We start from the raw sequence: 25989 nt of genomic DNA on the forward strand, positions 1-25989 counted from the left end.
CTGTCCCAGGGTCCCATTATCATTCAGCATTCTTAAACTTTATCACTCGACATGTGCTCATGTTTTGGCAGATATGATTGCCTTTGTCAGGGATTACCAACTCTAGAACAAAACAAACAGGTTAAAAACATTAGCAAAACTTCTTTATTATGCAAAAAAACACACACAAGATGTATTGAATACCTCTCCTCATTATACCCTCCTCATTATACCCTCCTCATTAGACCCTTTCAAAATGGCAACCAGCTCAAATATGGGGCACCAGCTTATATAAGGGTTAGTACAATTTAAATCTCACGGCTGACATAACGTGCGTGAATGTCAAAGCAATGTCAATCTCAATGTCAAAAACAGATGTATATAAATGAATTCATTTTTTGGCTCCAAATGCCATCAAGCCAAAGCCATTCAATTTAGATGTTAACACATGCACCAATCTGTCTCCGTATTAAGACCATGTTGTTGGACCGTATCAAGAGTGTATATCTATCATTGTTTCTTGCGGATCAATAAAGAATCCAGATTGCCTCCAAATATACCCTCTTTAACCATCTCTAAAACAGCAAAGGTGAAATCAGTAAACGAAGGCTGTGCGGCAATGTGCAACCAAAGGGGCCTCGATCCTTTGTTGAGTAATTGAGCTATGATGCTCTATCATTTGCATACGAACAGGATTTGTTTTGCATAATAAAGAGGTTTTGCTAATGTTTTTAACCTGTTTGTTTTGTTCTAGAGTTGCTAATCCCTGACAAAGGCGGCCATGTCGGCCGAAACATGAGCTCACGTCGGTGATTCATTTCAAGAATGCTGAATGAAAATTGGACCCTGGGACATTTTTTTATTTGAGAAAAGTGCACTATTTGATTTTAATGATCAGATATTTTGAAATTTTAATAAGGATGTTAATAAAAGTTTGGTACAGAAAGGATATTGAAATTAGCAGTCCAGAACTGGCAAATGAATGAAATTGTAGAATGCTCATGCTGATACTAATTGGGACCCATTGTGCGGCAAGAGGAGATGGATGAAAATCTGAGTGGGACCTTAGAAAAACTCTGATGCCGTGTTCTTGAGTGAGTATATTGCATACTGTAATATTAGATGGTTTTTCTTGATTTTTGATACTTCAACTGTGTGAAAGTTACAAACCTCCTTTTTTGTGATAAATAAGATTATCTTAATTTGTCCATATCAGACTGTTTCACTATGTAAGTTTTTGTTACTGTTTTATTATGAATGTTATTTGTAATCCTCTGATATTTGTGAATCAGGGGACTATAAATTTTATTAATAAATAAATACATACATACATATTTTCAAGGTCAAGCACAAAGCAAGACTCTTGGTTTGCAGCCACTTGTCACTGCTGACCAACAGGATGAACCAGTGAATTTATTACTTATGACAGGTTCTGAATTGACATCACTTGAAAACTAAACTCCTCCATTTATCCATAGGTACAGCACAGGCAGTATAAATGCAGATTTTCTTACTTGGCCCTACCAAGGTGCCTCAACCTTGTTCTGGAGGGCCCTGTCTAACAGTGAGGGGGTAAGTCAGTCTCTAGAAATGCAGTCTTTGGGCTCTCTGCTGAGACTACCCTCAAAGGTAACAATTAGATGCCAGTTTTTATTTTTCATAGTAGTTGGGCTTGGTAGATCAATTTTAAGTCTATAGTAAATAAAATAGAATTTTATAACCTTATGTAAGTGGGGTAAGTAATCTAAATTGTTGAAAAGACCTCCCTGGAAGCTTTGTTTTTTGCTCCCATTTTCAAGATTGGGTCACTGGTAAGCAACTCATTTCAGAATTTACATTGACATTCAAAATTGAGATGAATGGCAACCATCTGGATAAGGAATACATTAACCACTAATTTCCTTTTGCAAGGTTTTACCAATTGCAACTAATGGATTAGGAAGTTTATTGTGACTTGAGACTGCTCATAGATTGAAAAAAGATTTTTGTCTTTCTAAGAAATAAGCATTTAGTACCAGCAGGATGGGTGAGCAGGAAATTTACTTGAGGTGACTTATGAGAACCATGAGAGAGGGGGAGATCAATTAAAATTAGAAAGAAAAAGTAATTTTATAGGAAGAATCCCAAAGTTCCTGGCTCTGGCAAATAATTATTCAATTATGTGTAGAGCCCCATTGGGATCCCTACTAATAAGCTTGGCCTAGTAGCAAGGTCATGCTGTGTAATGTAGATTAGAGCAGCGGTTCTCAACCTTTTTTCTGTTGGGATACACCTGATAGGTGATGCTCACATGCATGATACACAGAATACATGACCATCACAGGGATAAATGTAAACATATATTCTGCATCCACAGGAATCCCCAGACCGCAAGAATGAGTGCAGAGCAGAACTAGAATATTTCCCATACAATTCACCATACAAAAATATATTCTTATTCTGGTGTCATCTCAGTAACAGCAACACAAACTCTCTCTACTACCAGGTGCATTGTAAAATACAAAATTTGAAAAAATCCCCACTCAGCAGTAGCACACGTGTAGCAAAAGTGCCATACCATAGAAGCACTAACTCTAAGGGCTCAAACAGCAATAGCCCTGCCTATAAAAAGGCAGCAGACCAATGCATATCCTATTGAAAGAAATCAACAAATAAGACTGATACAAATGTCTACATGCTAGTGAAATACCTAACCTCGGTCACACACACACAGAACCGATCTTCATCAAATACAGAATGAAAAACATAAATCACAAATGTGGAGATAAAAACTGGAATGAAAATCCTAAAAAAGCACTCTGCATACAGTGCAAAACTGGAGAACTAGAAACAGAAATACATTTCCTGCTACACTAAGCAAAATACAAAGACAAGAAATGCACCTTTCCAAAACTCACACAGTATGGCTCTTGCACCCCATCACTCCTCTTCCATGCCCTCATCATCCTTCACTTCTCCCAATTATTCCCTATCAATTATCCCCTCACACTCACATCCCTACCATCTGTAACCCTTAGCGTGCTGTCTAGTCCCAAGGGCAAATAAACCTAATGCTCCTCCCATGGCTTGTACTCTCTATCCCAGAGGTGGATTCTTTTTATGGGGGGAAACTCTTGCTCATGGCCCAGCAGTGGAGTGTTATTCCCTGTCTGTTTTTAGCTGCAGCATCACAAGGGGAGAGATGCTAGGACAAACCAGGCAGGACAAGGCACTGGGTGTCAAATTATTATAAGTTTACTGATCTGTTAAAAGTCAAAATAAAATCCATTTTATCCATTGGTATGAAATTATGGATAAAATGAATTGGGTATAGATATGTGTCTCTCCTCTGGATAAGAACATAAGAACATAAGATATACCATACCAGGTCAGACCAAGGGTCCATCAAGCCCAGTATCCTGTTTCCAACAGTGGCCAAACCAAGTCACAAGTACCTGGCAAGTACCCAAACAAAAGATAAATCACAAGCTACTATTCCTTCTTAATTACCATAATAACAGTTTATGGGGGAGTCACGTGGGATGATCTGCTAGGGAGGCCGCGTTCTCCCTGAGCTCCGGGTGCCACGGACATAAATCTACAGACATCATCCCCCCGAACTGGCGATCAGGTGCGAGGCGACTCATTTTCTGCACAGCTCATGTCGATTGCGCATTTCATTAACAAATCCCCACAGCCGATGGCCTCCAGAGGGGGAAAACATGATAAAGACAAAGACAAAACGAAGGCCGCGGATCCCAAAATGGCGGCGGGACCGGGAGACATGGGTCCTACGGTGGCGACACCACTCACAGTGGAAACATTAAAAGCTACGCTGGACGCCACACTTGATGTTAAACTGGCCGGGATCACTCACCAGCTAGAAGAGGTAAAATCCTCGCTAGCGGAGCTACACTCGTGGCTTGATATTTTAGAAGGGAGAATAGTCGGGTTGGAGGAGGGGCTCAAGGTCAATGTTGAGAAGGTCAGTGTGCAGGAAACGGCCATCAAAGACTGCTTACAGAAAATGGACGACCTAGAAAATTGCCTACGCCGGGACAATTTAAGATTTCTGGGTTTGCCCAAGGCAGTGGATGATCAAGGTCTTGGTGAATTCTTAGAAGGCTGGTTACCGGCAGCAGTGGGCCTCCCTGACCTGCAGGGCACCCTCAAAGTTGAAAGGGCGCACAGATTGGGGATCCGAAGCGACTTGGACATGCGTCCTCGTATCGCAATTGCGAAAATTCTAAATTCAGCTATCAAGCAGAAAATCTGGATGGATTATCATCATAACCCAGAGGTAAAATATAAAGGACACAGGGTGCAGATCACACAAGACTACTCCGCCCAAGTCTCACAACAGCGGAAAAAATTCTCCACGATCTATTCACAACTCTTTGAAAAACAGCTGAAATTTGCCCTCCTCTACCCGGCAACGCTAAAAGTATGGTGTGAAGGTAAAGCGCATATCTTTAAACTTCCGGATGAAGCGCAAACATTTCTGAGCACCCTGAAGGCAGGGCACACACCGGCTCCTTGATATGACACTGTTTCGATTCCAAAAACACTCAACTTGAAACTTTGGCGAGGCTAGCCCAGCTGGAGTGGGCATTAGCTCAGTTATCACCTTGATGCCACAACTGTCTACATCAGACATGGGCGCAGCTAGCCCAGCCGGAGTGGGCTCTAGCTATACTTCTGCTCAAAGAACATTTTGAGAGACTGATTCCTCTTGGTCGCAGAAGCCTGAGACCTACATAGGTGATGTAGAGAGTTTGGACCTTTGACTAATGTTCTCTGATACCATTGAACGACTCCTCAGGCACTGACCAAACCAGGGGACTGGCTCCGATCTACTGTTGTCCGTGGCACCCGGACATCCTAAGCGGACCCTCCTGATCGGGTATACCCTAGGGTATTCGATTGGTGTTAATTCTTTGTGCTGCAGGAGGGAAATGGGACAGGGGGAAGGGGGAAGGGGGAAGGGGGAAGGGAATGAGGGCTATGGGGTTTACAAGGGTGGGATGGGGCAAGGCTTGGGTGATTCAACAGGGTGGGAGAGGGGTGAGCTGTGTGGATGGGGAATATATGTGTGCGGTGTGCGTGTCAGACAAATTCAAAGTGCATGGCGTCAGCGGTTGACTACTGAGGATCTTGAATTTACAACTCCTAACTGGGGCAGAGGGCAGCTGGGACCCCCTACCCCAGACCTCTTTTGGGTATTCACAGGAAATGTTGCTTTCATGACTGTAGACTTATGCTTAAATTGGCTTGGGATCCCCTATTAAGCGAAAGAAAATTTTATCTCATTTAAAACGGTTGCATGGGGACATTGCCTGTCTGCAGGAAACACATCTAACCAATGTAGAAAGCCAAAAGTTGAAACGAGGCTGGGTACAGGACTGCTTTTACGCAGCGTCATGCCACCATAGAGCGGGAGTGGTTATACTAATTAGCAAATCTACGGAATTCGTGTTAGAACGTATTATCACTGATCCTGAGGGACGCTATGTGTTGGTGATAGGGAGGTGGAAAGGCCAGTTGGTTACCATTGGCAATGTATATATGCCTACCGATAGTCCACAGAGGTACTTACGAAAATTTGTGGAGGTAATACTATCCCATAGAGAAGGCCTCTTACTTATTGCGGGAGACCTCAATTGTGTGATGGATAGATAGATCCTCACAAGGAGCCCGTTTTGGGAAACATGGGGAAGGTGCGGGAGGTTTTTGTGAACAGACAGGAGTACTTGATGTCTGGCGAGTAATGCATCCCACAGAACAGGAATATACATTTTATTCCAATCCCCCACCAATCCTTCTCTCGAATAAACCACATACTATTCGCAAGTGAAGCCTTTGCAAAAATGACTCGGACGGATATTGAGACTCCAGTAGTATCAGACCATTCCCCCATTTCAGTGTCCATATCCTTAGGACCTAAACTGGTGGGCTCCAAATGGTGGCGTTTTCAATATAATCTGCAAGGGGATAAAGAGTTTCAAAAGTTTTTAACAGACAAGTGGCTAGACTACACAAAGAACAATGCACAACATGCTACAGATCCCCAGTTGTTTTGGGAGTCGAGTAAAGCTGTTATACGTGGCGAAATAATTGGCTTTACTAGCGCCCGCTACAAACGCCTCACTAAGGACATTCTCCACTTAGATAGCCAAACTAAACAGGCAAGGAAGACCCTCATCTCCAACCCATCGGAAGATCATCGAAAGGCTTACTTTCACCTACTCAATAGGCTCAACACGGCATTACGCATCCGCGCCAGCAACACTTTACAAGTGGCCCAACATAATTTTTTTCGCTATGGCAATAAAGTGGGAAAACCCTTGGCTAACTTGGTGCAGGTGGCAAAAGCACGGACTACGATACAGGCTATGACAACATTACAGGGCCAAAGAGTCTCAGATATTAAATCCATTGGGGAAGTTTTCTGCAACTTTTACTCCACTCTTTATACAGCCGACCCGGCCCACTCAGGGGTTGAGGAACAGGATATTTTTTCTGACCTGTGCCTTCCTAGTTTGTCTACCTCTCAGAGAATTTCTTAATCGACCTATTCAATCCTACAAAGTACTAAAAGTTATAAGTACATGGCTTCTGGAAAGTCACCAGGGCCCGATGGTTTTTCATATGATTTCTACAAGATGCTGAAAGTCCATTTGACGGCTCCCTTGACCAACTTTTATGTAGACGATCTAACCAAACACAGCTTCCCACCAGACTTTAATAGTGCAAACATAATAGTCTTGCCAAAACCGGAAAGGATCCCCAAAAACCAGAATCGCATAGGCCCATATCCCTGCTGAATAGTGACTTAAAGATATTGGCGAAAGTATTGGCTGACAGGTTCGCGTTGGTTATCCCACACTTGATAGCAGACCAACAAGTGGGCTTCATTAAGGGTCGCTCTGCTACCAGCCATATAGTCAAAATACTATCAGCGATACAGCTATGCCAGCAGCAAAATACGTCTGTGCTGGCCATAGGTTTTGATAGTGAGAAAGCCTTTGACAGGGTGTCATGGCAGTATATGTTCTCCACGCTATCGCGCTATGGAGTGACAGGAGAATTTGTTAACTATTTACACCTACTGTATACTAACCCACAATCCCGAATTATGGCGAATGGCTCACAGTCAGACCCAGTGGATATTCAAAGGGGGGTACGCCAGGGCTGCCCATTGTCTCCTCTCCTGTACATTCTTACCATCGGCCCCTGTTACGCAAAATTATGGCTCACTCAGATATTCATGGGTTTGCAAAACAGGGCCAGACCTTTAAAGTAGCGGCGTTCGCCGATGACGTCTTGGTGTTCCTGACCCACCCACAAACCACCTTAAGACACCTATTACAAGTGCAAGAGAGATTTGGTATATTTGTGGGTCTTAAAATCAACAGAGACAAATCTGAAGCAATGGATGTAGGACACAATCTACGATCAGGTTGGTTAGGAATGTTTCCATTAAAATGGGCACCTGATGCTCTCAAGTACTTAGGGATTATAATACCCAACAATTTAGATTCCATTTATCACCTAAATATCCACCCGAAACTGCAATATACGATTGATACCCTAAACAAGTGTAGGGGATTGCCATTATCCTTGAGAGGTCGAGTGCGTCTTTATCAAATGGTAATTGTGCCAAAGTGGCTCTATGCCTTTCAAATGCTCCCGATTTGTCTCTCCTCGCCAGACATACACAATCTTGAACAGCCACTTCGTAGTTTCCTGTGTGTGTGTGTGTGTGTGGGGGGGGGGGGGGTAAACGGGCTCGCATACCCTTAAAAATGCTATACCTCCCCACACAGCAAGGTGGAGTGGGATGCCCCAATATATGAACTTACAATCTAGCCTGCACTCTGCACTACGTCAGAGACTGGATTTTTGGTTCCTCTTTCTATCTCCCCAGCACAGTCCTAAAGCTGTGGTATGAAGTGCCATCCTTAAATTTTTTGATACACGCGAAAATAGCTGACGTTCCATCACAACATAAGACTAATATCAGTCTCCACATGTAGGAAGACCTGGGCAACCCTATGTAAAAGGATTCATCAACCACTGCGAATTACACCCTTGTCACTTATACACAATAACGCTTATTTTCCTCCTGGGGTTGAGGACACTCCTTTTCACTGTTGGCATGCAGAGGGTTTAAAATTCCTCTCTCAACTGATCACTCTGCTGACTGGGATATTATATAGCTTCACAGAGCTTCAACAGCAATTCCATATCCCACATACAGATTTTTATGCCTTCTTGCAGATTCGACACTTCATGCAATCTTGGGTACCTAACTGGCAAAATACCTTAATTACTGAAGCCTGCAGAAAATTCTCAATACTAGAGCGCATAAAAGGCCCAGTATTTCCACCTTCTATAAGGAATTGGCCCCGACAACTGGGGAGCACCACCTACGGCTTCTCTACCAAAAATGATCCAGCTGGAGTGATTTCAGTCTTGCCTAAGACAACTTCTTAAACTGTTTTTCAGCAATCCCAGACATTTCCATTAATGAGGATCTGCGGGAGACCCAATATAAATTTTTATGTCAAGGGTTTGTAACTCCTGTCCAAGCCTTCAAATCAAAATTATGTGATTCCTATTTTTGTAAAAAATGTGGGGTTATTCTGGATACCTATTCGCATGTTTTCTGGGAGTGCTCGGCTGTTCAAACACTATGGTTGGAGATTAACTCCTTCTGCATGCGCATCTGGCATTGCACAATCCCGCTGACATCCAAACTATGGCTGTTTGGGGTTTTGGGATGGGAAGTACTCTCGGGTCACAAACACAAACCACTAAGAGCTTTTCTGAACAAAGCAGCTATAGTGGGGAAGAAAGTGATTCTTACCAAGTGGTTAGAAGGCTCAGCTCCAACCTGGGACCTTTGGTTCAAACTGTTCCTCAGGCTCTATACACATCAAATGTAAGCTTATCACCATCAACATACCTCTAAGCAGCTCGACACTGAACAAATTTGGGAACCATTTCTAACCTATCTTCAACCTAAGATACCGAGGGCCTAGACGTTATGTTAAAGACAGCCCTATATGTATTTATGCTATGTAATATTCATCCAAGCGGGGAAGGGGGGGGGGGAGGTAGGTAGGTGGGGGGGATGTGGGGTAGGGAGACGATACGTGGGAAGAGCAAGGGACAACAGTAGAATATGTAGGTATGACTATATCCACTGATGTTATTTACCTTACCATTGCCAGCCCATTCAGGGCTAGAGTTGGCACCTGTTGTACATTACCAGATCTTGATGTAATGTTCTCTTTATATGTTCAGTAACGAATGTTATAACAAATCATTCTACTGTTGATTGTTTATTGCTTATTATGAAAAAAACCCAATACAGTTAAAAAAAAAATAGCAGTTTATGGATTTTTCCTCTAGGAACGTATCCAAACCTTTTTTAAACATAGTTACACTAACTGCTTTAACCACATCCTCTGACAATGAATTCCAGAGCTTAACTATGTGCTGAGTGAAAAAGAATTTTCTTTGATATTTTTAAATGAGCTACTTGCTGACTTCATCGAGCGCCCCCTGGTCCTTCTATTATCTGAGAGAGTAAATAACTGATTTACATTAACTTGTTCATGTCCTTTCATTATTTTGTAGACTTCTATCATATCCCCCCTCAGTCGTCTCTTCTCCAAATTGAACATTCCTAACTTCTTCAGCCATCCCTTCGGAAGAGACTCCCCATTCCCCAAAAGGTTCCCCAGTTCCTTACAAAACTGAATCCCTCTTCCTTGCACCATCGTCTCATCCCCACATTGAGACTCCGGAGCTCTGCTTGTCTCTGGGGACCTGCGTGTGGAACAGGGAGCATTTCAGCGAATGCTACCCTGGAGGTTCTGGATTTAAGCTTTCTACCTAAGAGCCTAAATTTGACTTCCTGAACCTCCCTCCCACATTTTCCTATGGTGTGCACATGTACCATGACAGCCGGCTCCTCCCCAGCATTGTCTCTCTACATTTATAGTGGGGGTGGAAGGGAAATAGAACCAAAAGGTTACTAAGAGCCAAGAGTAACAGATAAGTATGAGAAAAAAAAAGTGCGAAACTTGCTGGGCAGACTGGATGGGCCGTTTGGTCTTCTTCTGCCGTCATTTCTATGTTTCTGTGTTTCTATGATTGGCCTTCTCCACAAGTTCATGCAACCCCTTCCTGCTCAACAGCCCCCATACTCTTGCTCTCTCTTCCACCACAAGGCTCCTCCCTTTCCTCCACCCTATTCAATATATACATGCTCCCCCTCTGCAAACTCCTCTCCAGCCTAAACCTCCACTACTTCATCTACGCAGATGATGTTCAGATACCACTCCCCATGAAAGAAAACTTACAACACACCTTACTGCTATGTAAACCTACTCAGCCCAAATAAATAACCTCCTCACGCAGCTTTCCCTCACACTCAATCACTCAAAAACAGAAATACTATGTGAATCGGAACTGAAATCGGATCCGATTCTGGTTCCGATTCACATCTATAGAGATGTGAATCGGAACTGAAATCGGATCCGATTCTGGTTCCGATTCACATCTCTAATACATAACAAACAAGCACCACACAAAGAACATCCAGGTTCCACACCCACCCAACCACCCAGCCGATGCATTACCGAAGTAAAAGACCTAGGCATTACATTGGACTCCGAGCTCAACCTAAAAAAACATATCACCGCAACATTAAAAGACGGCTACTTCAAGCTACAAGTCCTCAAGAAAATCAAACCCCTCCTCTTCAATCAAGACTACAGGACAGTATTGCAATCCCTCTTATTCTCCAAACTGGACTACTGCATCTCCCTTTTACTTGGACTCCCTTCATCCACCCTCAAACCCCTGCAACTACTCCAAAATGCAGCAGCCAGATCCCTAACAAACAGCAGTCGCTCCACCCACATCACACCCATCCTCAAAGACCTTCACTGGCTCCCAATATTCCACAGAATCCAATACAAAGCCCTTACCCTACTACACAAATCAATATACAATAAAAACACAGAATGGCTAAAAGACACCCTCCACCACCATCACACCCAAAGAAACCTCAGATCTAAAAACAACGGCCTGCTAAACATACCCTCCACAAAACAAGCATACCTCACTGCAACCAGAGAATGTGCTATATCAATAGCTGGCCCTTCTTTATGGAACACACTCCCTGAACAACTCAGATTGGAGACTTCCACCCAGACTTTAAAAAAAAATCTGGCTATTCCAAAAAAACCTTTCAGCCCTCAAGCCTAACTCCCCACCCCACCCCACCTTCCCATCCCAACCTCACAATAAAATGGAATTGTCACAATCCTACTTAACCTTTAGACATGCCCGCGTACCTCAATAAGCCCCACTATGCCTCCTATGTACAGATTTCCCCTATGTAAATAACTAGAGATGCCTACCTCCCAATGCAACTATAGTTATTGCCCTATTGAACTGTTTGAATCAATTCTTTTCAATGTTCACCACTGTTAAAATGTAATTGTATTAACTGTTGATTTGCCTCCGTTCCATGTAAAAATAGTAAGACACGTTCGTCCTACCGTAAAGATGGAACCCTGTGTTCCGGGTAACGGTATGTAAAAATTGCATGCAATAAATAAATAAATAAATATTTCCCCACGTTAACATGTAAACCGATGTGATATATCCCAATGAATGTCGGTATATAAAAGCAAATAAATAAATAAATAAAAACCTCACCCTGCCTAGCATCTCCTACCTCTACCTGCCCACCCCCTACAGGATGAAGAGAGCATTAGCAGCATCACTTCCAGGTCATCAGGGGAAGATAACATTGGTATCCTATTGGGCCCAGAAAAGCAGGTTTGGCAATGCCTCACTGTGATCTGGGTGAAAAAGGAATCAGCTTCCCATTGGGCCAAAAAGAGGAGAAGTCACCCAGACTAAGGAGGAGAAAGCAGCCTCCTGTTGGCCCTGAGACACACTTCCTAGGACCTCGAGATGCACCAGTGTGCCCTGACACCTGTTGGGAATCACTGGATTAGAGGAATGCACTATGTTTACTACAGCACCCCCCATTGAAGGCTGCTGCAATGATCCAATCCAGATTTTATATCAGTGAGCCTTTTACCTCCTGTCCCACCACATACAATCTGCAGGTCTAAAGCCTCGGTCAGGAGCCTAAGCCTTGGGTAAAAGATGTGTTACTAATTTCATTCTTCATGGCTAGTGAGCTACTTATTTTATTTATTTATTTAATTTATTTAAGAGCTTTTATATACCGGTATTCGTGGGGAACATCATATCAGTTTACAAGGAACATTAATGCAATACATGGAACATTGAGTGTGGGAACTTGGAGGTAGTCAACAAACCATGATAACAGGGAAATATACAGTTATAATACAATTAGACGAGTGATAATAGGGAAGAGACAATGTAGAATAATTGTTAAATAAGATATAATATAGGATAAATAGAGTACTTCTGACCTCTTGTAATTTTGGTTGTGAAGGGAAGTTGTATTCGACCCTTCCCATGCAAGGGAAAGGGCAGAGGCCGCTTAATAGCTGGACTAAAGCCTCAGTTTTTCTAGGGCCTTACCTCCTGTAAGATAAACCATGATATTATTTTATTTTTTGAAGCAAGGAGTTTTGTTTAATGACTGGAGGTTTTCCTGAGGTCTTTTGGAGCCCTTTCAGTCGCCCCTGTGCCACTCTGCCAATCAAACTCAGTTTCCTACTTGGTATTTCTTGGAAAAAGAAGTAGATACTCATCAGGTACCATAGTGGGTAGAGAACTGAAGGAGAAAAGTTACCAATTTGGTGCTCACCTGGCGGAGACACAAAAGGGGTGCCAACCTGGTATGAAGAGAAGAGAAGAAGAAAGACGTCTAATCAAGCACGTGGATATCTTGTATGGAAAGGGGAGCTATTCACAATGCCCAGGGACAGCTCTAGAGGTCCAGGAGGAAACAGAGGGAATCCCAAGGAATAATTCAAGGGACTACGGGCACAGATTTGAAGACATTTACTTATTATTATTATTTATGTAAGGTGAATGACAAGAGGAAAATGTACACATTGCCAAATAGTTATTATTAACAAGTGATTCAGTAATATTTATATTGGAATCCTATCCTGCAGCTCTGACACTAGAGTATACATAATGCCTTGGGCCTTGAAGATGTATCCTTCCCCCAAGAGAGGACTTGCATTCAGGGCAGACAGAGAGAAAGACAAGGGCTTAGCCCTGGCATTGAGTGCAAGCCCTGGTCACCTGAAGGATGGACCAGGATGGTGTTACATATGTAAAATTATGACCAGCTGCACAGGAAACCTGGGTTCAGTTGCTGCTGGGGATGCTTGAGAGGCAATGTCTACTGCCCCTGGGAGGGAGTTCCTGTCACACCTGCTGGTCTAGCTCAGACGAACTGCAGGAAACCATGTTACATGGCTCCTGGCTGAGGATTGCTACTGTGGTAGTTGGGCTACACAAAGAGAGGGTGAAGAGGGGCAAATGTGAATGAGGCTTAAGCACCACAGCCCCAATTGAGGCAAACTTCTGTTTAGCCGTAAGCCCAAAGTTCAGGAGAAAACTACTCTAGAAAAACATAATTGAACATATCTCTGCCTGAACATGCTACTTGCTGTCAGTTTGAAGTGACTTAAAGAGTAGAAGAGTGCAAATGTTGGGTGGGGGTGAACAAGTCTTTTCAGTATAAATACCACTTCCTCAGCACACATTATTAATTAAATAACGACATTGTACAAATGATCTTTTACTGGTTTTCAAAGCTACAACCCAACACCCTCTGAAAAGCACCTGAATTTATTAATTTGGATTTTTATATTCTGCTTTTTGGCACTTCAAATTAGATTACATTCAGGCACTATAGGTATTTCCCTATCCCCATAGGGGATTTTATTTTGTACCTGAGGCAGCAGAGGGTAAAATGACTTGCCCAAGGTCACAAGGAGCGACAGTGGGATTCAAACCCTGGCTTCCCTGCTGCTCTAACCACTAGGCTACTCCTCCACTCCAAAAACTGAACTGGAATCTGACACATATTGTAGTATTGTAGATTGCAATGTTTTAAGATAATTTATTATTATGGAAAATGTATTAAAAGAGATCATTGCACAAGTTATGTCCATGTGAAGAAATACATTTTTGTTTCATTTTGAAATTCAGTAGAATAGGAAATCATCTACAACCATAGGGGCAGATTTTATAACCTGCGCGCGCGGGGTACATTTGTGCGCGCTATCCAGTGCGAACAAATGTACACCCGATTTTATAACATGCATGCGCAGCCACGCGCATGTTATAAAATCCAGGGTCGGCGCATGCAAGGGGGTGCACACGTGCACCTTGCACGCACCGAGCCCTAGGGGAGCCCCAATGGCTTTCCCTGTTCCCTCCGAGGCCGCTCTGAAATCGGAAATTGGAGCGGCCTCGGAGGGAACTTTCCTTCCACTCCCCCCCCACCTTCCCCTATCTAACCCACCCCCCAGCCCTACCTAAATCCCCCCCTACCTTTATTTATTTGCAACGAGGGTTCAGCCATTAGGACTGGACATAAGGCCTGGACGGACAGGCAGAGCAAGCGAGGTCAAACACTTGTAGGAACATAAGGCTTGGACTGACAGGCAAAGCAGTTGAGGACAGAAGTCAATCCCACCTAGGGACATAAGGCCTGGACTGACAGGCAAAGCAGTCGAGGACAGAAGTCAATCCCACCTAGGGACATAAGGCCTGGACTGACAGGCAGAGCAATCGAGGTCAAACACTTGTAGGAACATAAGGCCTGGACTGACAGGCAACGCAGTCGAGGACAGAAGTCAATCCCACCTAGGGACATAAGGCCTGAACGGACAGGCAGAGCAATCGAAGTCAAACACTTGTAGGAACATAAGGCCTGGACTGACAGGCAAAGCAGTCGAGGACAGAAGTCAATCCCACCTAGGGACATAAGGCCTGGACTGACAGGCAAAGCAGTCAAGGACAGAAGTCAATCCCACCTAGGGACATAAGGCCTGGACTGACAGGCAGAGCAATGGAGGTCAAACACTTGTAGGAACATAAGGCCTGGACAGTTGATGGTCAGGCACAGCGTTTGAGGTCAGGCCCTTGTAGGGATGTACGGACTGGGCAGTGGATGGTCAGGCACAGCGTTTGAGGTCAGGAACATGTGCTGCAGTGCTTATATTATCTGGAGCATAGGAGGCAGTTGGAGCTGCTGCAAGGCTTTGAATTGCTTTTATTCATCTTGCCATTCACAGGGAAAATTTGGAAACCCAAGCAAAGGCAGGTTTACTTTCAAAAACACTAGCATTTCCATCAACTCTGGTGCCAGCCTTGAGCGGTGAGGGCTCATGATATCCCCTGTCATTGAAAAGACACGTTCACTGGGCACACTGGGTGGTGGACATGACAGATATTGCTGAGCCACTTTGGCTAGGTGTGGCCAGACAGTGGACTTGTGTGCCCAGTATGCCAGCGGATCTGTCTGCATATTCTCTATCGACTCTGAGAGATACCGTGTCACTGACAGCTGTGTTGGTGTCTCCATTGCTTGGGCGGGCTCAGAGTCCCTCATGCCAGCTGCTTTCTCTCTCGCCCGTTGCACAATTGATGAATCTTTATGGGCAACATGCCTTGGGCGTTCTGACGTGGAGGAGGAGGTACTATCTGTCGCTGACACAGTGCTGCTCCTGCTTGGGCTAGCAGCACAACTCTCTGAAGTGCCTGCTGTTTCCACCTCTGCTTCAAGCCTAATCTGTCTCCGCCTATGGCGCTCCTGTTCATGGACTTTTGCTAACAGCAGCTCCTTCACAAATGACAGACAATTGGACTGTAGGGCGAGTTTCCCTTTCACATGGGGATCACAGACTGAAGTGAGCATGTATGTGCGGTCGTCTGTTAAAGGCCTTAATCTGTCTTTCACCTGCTGCTGCAAAACATCCAGACACGGCAGCACCTCAACTGTCATTCCCTCTTCCCGTTTAAAGGCCTCCAAATGTTCATCCAGGAAATTAACTATAGGGATGATGTCAGCCAAGGTGGCACTTCTGGAACTCAGCTCCTCCGTGACATCCTTGAAGGGCTGCAGGATTTTTACCAGCTGAATCATGACTAACCAATCATGATGCCCTAGGGGATTCTGCACACCTATGTCCATTGTACCAGAAAGTTCATGAAGGGGTGTCTGCAGCTCCAGTAACCTCTCCAGCATCATAAAGGTGGAATTCCACCGGGTGGCAATGTCTTAAATGAGACGCTTGTGAGGCATATCCAAATCAGTCTGCTTTTGTCAGAGAACCTGCCCCGCCTTGACACTTCAGTGGAAGTGTGCTGCTATGTTCCTGCACTTCTGTATTAACCTATGCAGGTATTCATTCTCTTTGTCATTGGACTCCAAGCCCAGAGCTGACTTCACTACCAGGTGCAGAGTGTGTGCAAAACATCGGATATTCTTAAAGCGCCCATCGGTTATTGCCTTAACCATGTTTGCACCATTGTCTGTGACAAAGAACCCTGCCTGCATTTTCCTGTCTTGCTGGTGTAGTTGCCAGCCCTCCAGCATCTGCCTGATGCATGCTAGAATATTGGCTGCGGTATGGGCCTGGTCCGTCAGGTGGGTGTGCAGTAAAACCCACCTCCACCCTGATACTTCTTCAGTAATAGAGCTGCTGGCTGTCCCTGCCTCAGCCATGTCCCACCAGTGTGCTGTCAGAGAGAGGTAAGAGTGTGCAGCATTCATGGCGGTCCAGATATCGCAGGTGAAATGCACTCTTCCCTCTGCCTTAGCTAGCAGTGCTTGCATGGAACTGCGACACTGCTTGTACAGGCTGGAGATGACCTTTCTACTAAATGTGGTTCTGGAGGGGATTTTGTAATTTGGAAGTATGACCTTCAAAAAATGCTTGAAACACACATTTACCACTAACTGCAAGGGCTGGTCATCAAGGGCAATCATTTCCTCAATGGTCCTGGTTACAACTTTTGAGGCTGCCTGCCTCCTACCCCGGGATAGCCTTACCGCACTCCACCCCATTTCCTCCATGGTGGATTGTCGCTTCTGCCACATGTCAGGGGGTTGCTGGCCTGCCACCTGACTGCTAGAAGGGGATGAGGGCATGGGCTGACTCTGCTGCTTTCCTACCACTGCACACTGGTTGGAAAAGGTCCCCCCGACTGGTACTGCCACCATCCCCAGATGGCAGTAATCTTGTTGGGTGTTGCCTCTTCATATGATGGTTCATGCCAAAATTAGATAGATGTCCCATTTGCTTGCCTCTGCTAATATCCCTGGTACAGTAATTACACCGAGCATAAAGTGGGTCTTCCGTCACTTTAAAGTCTCTCCAGATTTCAGATGTCTTTCGTGATCCTCCCCTCTCTAACACCTTGGGGGTGGATGCTGGCACTGGAGCTGAGGTAGTGGGTGCACCCTGAGAAGCAATGCCAAGGGGGTCCTCAGTCACCCTCTTTGCCTGTGCTGACTGCTCTTCCTCCTCCTCCTTATCACTTTCATCTCTCCCCTGCTGCATATTTGGGGAGGCTAAGACAGGACTGATTCTACCGAAGATTCGTCAGCTATTACTTCTTCCGTTTCTGATGAGAATCCCACACAAGAAGATTCTTCATCTGAATCAGAAGCAAACAGTGACTGTGCTACCTTGTCAACGCTAAGTGTTAGTTGAGACTTCTATCCCCCTGCTGCTTTTGGGTGTCTACATTTTGTCTGGCATGACTCTGCCTCCCCTTCCCTCACCTCCAAAACTACAGGGCCAGAAACAAATGGTGGCGATGGCAATGCATCATGGCCAGATTTCATTTTTTTTGGCATGGAACTGCCATCCGCTACAAAGAGTTTAGATTGCGACAGTTGCCTTTTTAGCTGTACTGGTGGTGTTGCACTAGTGTCTTTTGAGGTGCCTCCTCTGCCAGTCCCAATCACTCGACTACATCTCTCTTTCCCTGACATTATGGATTTAATGTCACTAAGTAGTAACACTGCCCACTGTCACGGTGCCTGGCTGTGCACTAATGTGTGTGGCGTGTACACAGAGATGCTGCTTGCTTGTAAGCACAAAAGAGGCAGACTCCCTGGGCACTTGACTGCACAGACCCACCCAATAGTTAGGTTCAGTCTGTTAAAACTACCCACTGCCCACTGTCATGGTGCCTGGCTGTGCACTAATGTGTGTGGCGTGCACACAGAAGCGGCTTGCTTGTAAGCACAAAAGAGGCAGACTCCCTGGGCACTTGACTGCACAGACCCACCAAATAGTTAGGTTCACGGTGCCTGGCTCTGCACTAATGTATGTGGTGTATACACAGAGACGCTGCTTGCTTGTAAGCACAAAAGAGGCAGACTCCATGGGCACTTGACTGCACAGACCCAACAAATAGGTTCAGTCTGTTAAAACTACCCACTGCCCACTCTCATGGTGCCTGGCTGTGCACTAATGTTTGTGGCGTGCATACAGAAGCTGCTTGCTTGTAAGGACAAAAGAGGCAGACTCCCTGGGCACTTGACTGCACAGACCCACCCAATAGGTTCAGTCTGTTAAAACTACCCACTGCCCACTCTCATGGTGCCTGGCTGTGCACTAATGTTTGTGGTGTGCATACAGAAGCTGCTTGCTTGTAAGCACAAAAGAGGCAGACTCCCTGGGCACTTGACTGCACAGACCCACCCAATAGTTAAGTTCAGCCTGTTAAAACTACCCACTGCCCACTGTCACGGTGCCTGGCTGTGCACTACTGTGTGTGGCATGCACACAGAAGCTGCTTGCTTGTAAGCACAAAAGAGGCAAACTCCCTGGGCACTTGACTGCACAGACCCACCCAATAGTTAGGTTCAGTTTGTTAAAACTACCCACTTCCCACTGTCACGGTGCCTGACTGTGCACTAATGTGTGTGGTGTGTACACAGAGACGCTGCTTGCTTGTAAGCACAAAAGAGGCAGACTCCCTGGGCACTTGACTGCACACACCCACCCAATAGTTAGGTTCAGTCTGTTAAAACTACCCACTGCCCACTGTCACGGTGCCTGGCTGTGCACTAATGTGTGTGGCGTGCACACAGAAGCTGCTTGCTTGTAAGCACAAAAGAGGCAAGACTCCCTGGGCACTTGACTGCACAGACCCACCTAATAGTTAGGTTCAGTCTGTTAAAACTACCCACTGCCCACTGTCACGGTGCCTGGCTGTGCACTAATGTGTGTGGCGTGCACACAGAAGCTGCTTGCTTGTAAGCACAAAAGAGGCAAGATTCCCTGGGCACTTGACTGCACAGACCCACCCAATAGTTAGGTTCAGTCTGTTAAAACTACCCACTGCCCACTGTCACGGTGCCTGGCTGTGCACTAATGTGTGTGGCGTGCACACAGAAGCTGCTTGCTTGTAAGCACAAAAGAGGCAAGACTCCCTGGGCACTTGACTGCACAGACCCACCCAATAGGTTCAGTCTGTTAAAACTACCCACTGCCCACTCTCATGGTGCCTGGCTGTGCACTAATGTTTGTGGCGTGCATACAGAAGCTGCTTGCTTGTAAGCACAAAAGAGGCAGACTCCCTGGGCACTTGACTGCACAGACCCACCCAATAGTTAGGTTCAGCCTGTTAAAACTACCCACTGCCCACTGTCATGGTGCCTGGCTGTGCACTAATGTGTGTGGTGTGTACACAGAGATGCTGCTTTCTTGTAAGCACAAAAGAGGCAGACTCCCTGGGCACTTGACTGCACAGACCCACCCAATAGTTAGGATCAGTTTGTTAAAACTACCCTCTGCCCACTGTCACGGTGCCTGACTGTGCACTAATGTGTGTGGCGTGTACACAGAGACGCTGCTTGCTTGTAAGCACAAAAGAGGCAGACTCCCTGGGCATTTGACTGCACAGACCCACCCAATAGTTAGGATCAGTTTGTTAAAACTACCCACTGCCCACTGTCACGGTGCCTGGGTGTGCACTAATGTGTGTGGCGTGCACACAGAAGCTGCTTGCTTGTAAGCACAAAAGAGGCAGACTCCCTGGGCACTTGACTGCACAGACCCACCCAATAGTTTCAGTCTGTTAAAACTACCCACTGCCCACTCTCATGGTGCCTGGTTGTGCACTAATGTTTGTGGCGTGCATACAGAAGCTGCTTGCTTGTAAGCACAAAAGAGGCAGACTCCCTGGGCACTTGACTGCACAGACCCACCCAATAGTTAGGTTCAGCCTGTTAAAACTACCCACTGCCCACTGTCACGGTGCCTGGCTGTGCACTAATGTGTGTGGCGTGTACACAGAGATGCTGCTTTCTTGTAAGCACAAAAGAGGCAGACTCCATGGGCACTTGACTGCACAGACCCACCCAATAGTTAGGTTCAGTCTGTTAAAACTACCCTTTGCCCACTGTCATGGTGCCTGACTGTGCACTAATGTGTGTGGCGTGTACACAGAGACGCTGCTTGCTTGTAAGCACAAAAGAGGCAGACTCCCTGGGCACTTGACTGCACAGACCCACCCAATAGTTAGGATCAGTTTGTTAAAACTACCCACTGCCCACTGTCACGGTGCCTGGCTGTGCACTAATGTGTGTGGTGTGTACACAGAGATGCTGCTTTCTTGTAAGCACAAAAGAGGCAGACTCCATGGGCACTTGACTGCACAGACCCACCCAATAGTTAGGTTCAGTCTGTTAAAACTACCCTCTGCCCACTGTCACGGTGCCTGACTGTGCACTAATGTGTGTGGCGTGCACACAGAAGCTGCTTGCTTGTAAGCACAAAAGAGGTAGATTCCCTGGGCACTTGACTGCACAGACCCACCCAATAAGGTTCAGTCTGTTAAACTGCCCAGTGAAGCCCAGTGCACAGAGAGACTAAGTAATTTGAATTAAAAAAAATCAGTTTAAAAAAGCTGGAATTTTTGTCACTCCAGAAAAATGGATGAAATTGAAAATAATATATCTCTCCAAGCCAGCCCAACACCCTAAATGGTGGTCAATGCTAGCTGACCTAGCACAGCTTCTCATCTCAGAGATCACCAAAATAAACAGCTTGAAAGAAACAGGACTAGCTGCCCTGCCACTGCAGCAAAACAAAGAATAATTAGCTTTTTCTTTCCTTAACTAGCTTAACTAGCCTATCTCTCAGTGCAGCCTTCTCTTACACCCAGCCCACCTCCCCACAGCATCGCTGGAAATAAGTGCGTGGCTCCTCGTGCTGATGTTTATATACTGCTGGCTCATCAGTAAAATCGACAGAGAGCACTGAATGACCGTGCTACTGGCTGCATTCAGTGCATGTCAGAAAATGTGAGAGCGGATACGCTGCATTCTGGTATCCATGTCGACCTGTCCGACCCTTTCCTGTGAGTCACAGTGACTCATAGGAAAGGGTCGGATAGGTCGGCATGGATACCAGAATGTAGGGCATGTGCGCTGCCATTTTGTGAAAATCATAGGTAGCTATTAGCTAATGGGGGCAAAGAAAAGCACGCGCCGCAGGGCACACCGAATTAAACTGATAATAAGTTAAATATGTGGGGAGTCGCGATGCGTTTTGCCTCCCCAAGTATTTAACGGATAGGACAAAATACGTTGCGGATCGCCACCCCTACCCTGTAGTACTTCATGGGACATAAGACAGGGGATATGATTAATATATAAATCAGGCACAGGAAGCAAACTTTTCTCAGAGGAAAATACCGTGTTTCCCCGAAAGTAAGACAGCGTCTTACTTTCTTTTTACCCCAAAAAGTCCCACTATGTCTTACTTTCAGGGTATGTCTTATATTGGAAAAAACCTGTAAGACATCCCCCGAAAGTAAGACGTAGTGTTCAAAAAAAAATAAAATTTTTTAAATACCTGTCGGAGGGCCGCGTGGGTCCAGGCGGCCGGCGGCGGGAGCCGGGTGGTCGCGTGTTAAATCTAGGCCGCGGGCGGGTGGGCGCTTGTTCCCGGGGGGGGGGGGGGGGCGGGTGGACGCGCGTTAGTTCGAGACGGCCGGCGGGCGGCGGGTGGTCGCGTGTTACATCTAGGCCGGGTCGCACAGGCGCGCATTCATTCACTGCCGGTGGGGGCTGCCTCGGCAGCCCCCCCCGGCAGTGAATGAATGCGCGCACAGGCCCACAGCGCCTGTGCGACCCCTGCGATTCGGCGCTGGGGGCTGCCGGTGGGGGCTGCTTTCGGCGCTCAAGGCAGTCACATGCTGTGACGTCACGGCATGTGACTGCCTTGAGCGCCGAAAGCAGCCCCCACCGGCAGCCCCCAGCGCCGAATCGCAGGGGTCGCACAGGCGCTGTGGGCCTGTGCGCGCATTCATTCACTGCCGGGGGGGGCCGGCCTAGATGTAACACGCAGGGGTCGCACAGGCGCTGTGGGCCTGTGCGCGCATTCATTCACTGCCTGTGCGACCCGGCCTAGATGTAACACGCGACCACCCGCCGCCCGCCGGCCGTCTCGAACTAACGCGCGTCCACCCGCCCCCCCCCCCCCCGGGAACAAGCGCCCACCCGCCCGCGGCCTAGATTTAACACGCGACCACCCGGCTCCCGCCGCCGGCCGCCTGGACCCACGCAGCCCTCCGACAGGTATTTAAAAATTTTTATTTTTTTTTGAACACTACGTCTTACTTTCGGGGGATGTCTTACATTAGCTGACCCCCCTAAAATTCCCACTACGTCTTACTATCAGGGGTGTCTTACTATCGGGGAAACACGGTATCATCCAGCAGCACAAGAGGTCACAGCATGAAGCACCAAGGGGTAGATTTGGAAGCGAAATGAGAAATTATTGCTTCACAGAAAAGGTGGTGGATGCATGGAAAGGTCTCCCGGTAGAGGAGGTAGATACAAAAACACATGTGGAATTCAAGAAAGCATGGGATAAGCACTGAAGATCCCTGGATGCAAAGAATAGAGAGATCACGTGGGGGTCTAGATCACTGCACCAGGAATGAAGATGGGCAGACTAGATGGGCCTTATGGTTCTTATTCGCCATCATGTTCTCTTTTTCTTAAAGTCACAAAAAGACAAGTCCAGAACTAGTCTCTTTATTGCACAGCATGATCAGGTAATATGCATACCACAAACATTTATTTTATTTTACTTTTTTGGAAATTATATATTAGATTATTGTAAAGAACTCAAAATAAAATGAAACACTGAAAAAAGAAATTTTAATAGCCCATAAATCCTGTTAAATTTCATGTCATGTTTGTTTAGCCTGGAAGCTGAAGTATCAATCTTTTCATCCAACAGAGGGCTTCCAAATGTAGCCATGCATTCAAGCTTTATGTTCTGCAACTTTATCCCATCAGTGATATCCTGTTTTTACTTCACTTTTTGTTAGCTTACTAAAAGCAATGCTGTACAGTCCTTTTTAACTGAATGTTAAAGATTGTTCCAGTTAATGCAAGTTCTAGATAAAAGGGAGTTTTCTGGATAATGGAATATATGAAACCAACCAATTTTTGGATAATAAAAGCTTTTCTGGATTACAGAACATGGGCCAAAGCCTACGGTTTATTTATTTATTTATTTGGGATAAGGGTAGTAGTCTTTGAATATAGGGGCTTTTGGTATAGGATGCTCTGTTGCACTTTTATGGGTGAATTATAAAAGAGTTGTTCACATTAAAAGGCCTATAAACATGAGTATCTGGGCTGAGCACAAGGAACTCATACTTTAAATTCAGCAAATTATGTGCATATATGCGTGAGCGCAAGCTACCCAACGCACAGAAAAAAGGGCGGAGTTAGGGCAGGACAGGGGCATTACAGGACAGTGCCAACATTTATGTGCATAAATACGGAGTTTAAATTCCACGCCCACAGCATATGTCTGGCGGTTACCCTTATTTATTTCTGCTCTTGATGAGTCTGGAGAACAAGTCTGAAGAAAACCCATTTTAAGCCTAAAATGACTTGGTGAAGGATTAGGCTAAACTGGGGGGGAGTGCAGGCTGAAGAATCCGAGGAATCTGGATGACCTAGAGATAGACTGGGCCAACTGGTGGACTAATTGGTCAAAATGGCTATTTCTTTTACTTGCACATTTTTAAAAATCTGCTTAGCTGTGCTTGTTAAAGCCAACAAATTCCTAAGGAAGATACGCAATTAACATTTGCTCATGTAACCACTCAAAATTAGGAGCACACATACGCACGCTATGTGTATTTTAGATAGGATGATTTACAATTCTTGCATGTGTGCTTGCTCGCACATACACACGTATGTGGGCACATGTGTGCTCATTTTAAAGTCACCATCTTGGTTTTTTAATAGAATCGGTTTTAATATGAACATAACATAAGAACATGCCATACTGGGCTAGACCAAGGGTCCATCAAACCCAGCATCCTGTTTCCAACAGTGGCCAATCCAGGCCATAAGAACCTGGCAAGTACCTAAAAACTGAGTTTATCCCATACTACTGATGCCAGTAATAGCAGAGGCCATTCCCTAAGTCAACATGATTAATTGCAGTTAATAGACTTCCCCTTCAAGAACTTATCCAAACCTTTTTTAAACCCAGCTACACTAACTGCACTAACCACATCCCCTGCAACAAATTCCAGAGTTTAATTGTACGTTGAGTGACAAATAACTTTCTCCGATTAGTTTTAAATATGCCATATGCTAACTTCATGGACTGCCCCCTAGTCCTTCTATTATCCAAAAGAGTAAATAACCGATTCACATTTACCTGTTCTAGACCTCTCATGATTTTAAACACCTCTATCATATCCCCCCTCAGCTGTCTCTTCTCCAAGCTGAACAGTCCTAACCTCTTCAGTCTTTCCTCATAGGGGAGTTGTTCCATCCCCTTTATCATTTTGGTTGCCCTTCTCTGTACCTTCTCCATCACAACTATATCTTTTTTCAGATGCGGCGACCAAAATTGTATACAGTATTCAAGGTGCGATACAGAGACATTATGACATTTTCCGTTATATTCACCATTTCCTTTCTAATAATTCCCAACATTCTGTTTGCTTTTCTGACTGCCGCAGCACAATGAACTGACAATTTCAATGTATTACCCACTAAGACGCCTAGATCTCTTTCTTGCGTGGTAACTCCTAATATGGAACCTAACATCGTGTAACTTATAGGATGGGATATTTTTCCCTATATGCATCATCTTGCACTTATCCACATTTAATTTCATCTGCCATTTGGTTGCCCAATTTTCCAGTCTCACAAGGTCCTCCTGCAATTTATCACAATCTGCTTGTGATTTAACTACTCTGAACAATTTTGTATCATCTGCAAATCTGATTACCTCACTCTTCGTATTCCTTTCCAGATCATTTATAAATATATTGAAAAGCACGGGTCCCAGTACAGATCCCTGAGGCCACTGCCCACCTCCCTCCCCAGAGCCTACTCTCTGTTTCCTGTCTTTTAGCCAGTTTGTAATCCATGAAAGGACATCGCCATCTATCCCATGACTTTTTATTTTTCCTAGAAGCCTCTCATGAGGAACTTTGTCAAATGCCTTCTGAAAATCCAAATACACTACATCTACCGGTTCACCTTTATCCACATGTTTATTAACCCCTTCAAAAAATGAAGCAGATTTGTGAGGCAAGACTTGCCCTGGGTAAAGCCATGCTGACTTTGTTCAGTTAAACTGTGTCTTTCTATATGTTCTGTGATTTTGATCTTTAGAACACTTTCCACTATTTTTCCTGGCACTGAAGTCAGGCTAACTGATCCGTAGTTTCCCGTATGGCCCCAGAGCCCTTTTTAAATATTGGGGTTACTACTCAATGTTGCGTGCCCAGTCCGCGCCCGGCCCGCACTCGGGCCTGCTCACCTCACTAGCTCCTCTGCAGGTCATGAGTCGGCCTCCCCAGCGGCAGCCGCGAGTTCCTCCAGGCTTTGGAGTCCTGTGGTGGCAGTTGCCGGGCCTTCCACTCCGCACCAGGCCTCACGCCGGATTTCGGCATCCTCAGTAGCGTTGGCCACGCCCCTATGCACACGCACGCAGACTGCCCGGCCTCTTGTAGGGCCGGGGCGGG

At 45.5% G+C, this 25989-nt stretch overlaps 1 long non-coding RNA gene across 1 annotated transcript in view; it reads left to right on the top strand.

Annotated features, from left to right (window-relative positions):
* The first annotated feature begins 739 nt into the window (after positions 1 to 739).
* The window catches only part of LOC115091679, a 77746-nt gene continuing 52496 nt past the window's right edge, over positions 740 to 25989 (top strand). Inside the window, exon 1 of the long non-coding RNA XR_003856793.1 lies at positions 740 to 1073. This is a non-coding gene — a long non-coding RNA (uncharacterized LOC115091679). The remainder of the gene's footprint in view (positions 1074 to 25989) is intronic.

Source organism: Rhinatrema bivittatum, chromosome 5, assembly GCF_901001135.1.
Source record: "Rhinatrema bivittatum chromosome 5, aRhiBiv1.1, whole genome shotgun sequence".
NCBI classification, from domain to species: domain Eukaryota; kingdom Metazoa; phylum Chordata; class Amphibia; order Gymnophiona; family Rhinatrematidae; genus Rhinatrema; species Rhinatrema bivittatum.